The sequence below is a fragment of the Panthera onca genome, chromosome D1 (assembly GCF_046562875.1).
Source record: "Panthera onca isolate mPanOnc1 chromosome D1, mPanOnc1 haplotype 2, whole genome shotgun sequence".
NCBI lineage: Eukaryota > Metazoa > Chordata > Mammalia > Carnivora > Felidae > Panthera > Panthera onca.
Window position 1 is genome coordinate 58,907,566 of NC_138348.1, and position 2,134 is coordinate 58,909,699.

Consider the following 2,134-nt stretch of genomic DNA (forward strand, 5'->3'; position numbering starts at 1 on the left):
GCTTCCTCAGTCTCCCGTTTCCTTAAAGCCCAGCACTGATCACACTTTTTAAACGCTTGTGACCTCCACTAGACTGGGAGCCCTCCAGAGCTGGGGTCAGTCTGATTCTGTGCTGATGGCCTTGGTTTTCAATGGCAATGATCCCACTGGTTCCTGTCACTTGGGGAGAAAGTGGGCTACATGTCAGGAGCCCCAGTTCATTTTCTTCCCTGGACCACAGATCACCACCCATGCAGCAGAGGCCCCCTGGCCCACTGATGGACAAAGGCTTGGGTCAAAAGTGGGAGTGGAACCTTAGGGGACAAGAAGGGGGCAAGGGAGGCAGCAGCTAAGCTTCTAGACACTTCTATCAGTGGTCTACAAGCAACCCAGCCTGACACGAGCCTGGGCTGTGGGACGGGTGTGATCCGGACTTGATAGCCAAAGGTCAGTCTTCAGTGGCCAGCTGCAGCTGGCCTGGCTTTGGATCCTGCCCATCCCCCTACTTTGCCCTCCCCTGAAAGTCAGGAATAGAAAGGACCTGGCCGGCCATGCTTTTGCGGCAAGCTCAGGAATGTGTGCGCGCAAGTGAGTATGAATGTCTACGGACGTGTTTCGGAATGTACGTGGGCGTGAATGTACGCACCTGTGCATGAGTCTGTGTGTGCCTGTCTGTGTGCACTGGTGCGTTTGCTTCCATGCACACTCACACAAGTGTGTTCCTGTGCCCCATGTGTCTGAGTCTGCAGGACCGTGTGCGTGGTAAAGGCAGGAGTTGAGGCAGTAGAGGAGTGTCAAGCCCCTTTAAGCACCCCCCCCAGCCTGTGACATCTGGTTCTTTGAGGCTCCCCTGTATCCTCCATTCTCACGCCAAAGCTCTCACTCGAGCAACAGACTGCAGGCTCTCAGTCTATCAGCACCTTCACCCCTGTTCTCATCCATCTGGTACTATCGGGGAAGACCCTGAATCTGAAATGTTACAATGAATCCTGAGGGTGGTGTGGGGGACACTGTCAGCGCTCGACCAGAATCCCTTTGATCATTGCCGTGGGCCCCATTCCAAGTTTCTGTCAATTTCTCCTCCTAACCACCTGCCCTGCCTTGGGCTTGCTGGGGACTACTTTTCCCCACAAGCAGAGTATGCCAAACACTTGGGAGTTCACACCTCCCCCCCACACACACACCGCCCTACCCCAACACCGATGACCCTTGGCCAAGACCAACTGGCGAAAGAAAGCCCAGCCGCCTTGCTCTAAGCTGCAGCACACACGGGAGCATTTTTGCAGGATCCCGCCACGGCTGCTCCTGGTCTGGAATCACACCCTGCTTAGCTTCTTGTCCTACTGCCCCAGCTCCCTCTCCAGTTCCTCCAGTGGGCATTCCTTCAATAAACCAGTCTTACAGGGGCTCCTCCTCTCAGGCTCCGTGTCTACCCAACACAGGAAGATGGGCTCAGAAACCACTTGGTCCAACTATCTCCCCCACCCCACTGAACAAAGGGTGTTGAGGCCCAGAGAGGAGATGTGTGTCTCCAGACTTTTCCCCTCGGGCATGCTGTATTCCTGTCCTTCCTCTCTGCAGCCCCACCTAGCCACCACACTCCCCACCTTGCCTGCAGGTCCGAGGCCCTATGGGGACACTGCCAACTGCCTGGGGCTGGGAAGTTTTCTTTGGCCTGCTCGGGTCCCCCATTCCTGAGAGTGTCCCCTTAAACCATCATCTCTTCTTGGAAAATAAAGCACCCGGAGTCAGAAAGGAGGAAGAAAGAAATCTTCCAAGGTGGAAGCCGGCCAGGCAGAAATCGCTCTGCCAATACCCTTCACCACACTGCCTCCGAGAGTGCACAACTAGAAGGCAGATGGGGCTCCAGTGGACAAAATCTAGACCTTCTCTTTCTCAGATGAGGCTTCATTTGGTAGAAAGGTACCATTCTCAGTATTGGAAGACCTGGATCCCAATGACGACTCTGCCAATGCCCGGCTGAGCAACTTTAAGGGAGTCAACTGACTTTAAGGGACTCAATTTCCCCATCTGTGGAAGGCTATTTATGGAGCACGGTGAATCACGGCATTCAGAGCACAAGATTCAAGCCCCAAACCCTCTTCTTATGTGCACGGCACTCTGAATGAGCCAGCTCCTTAACCTGTCTGTGTCT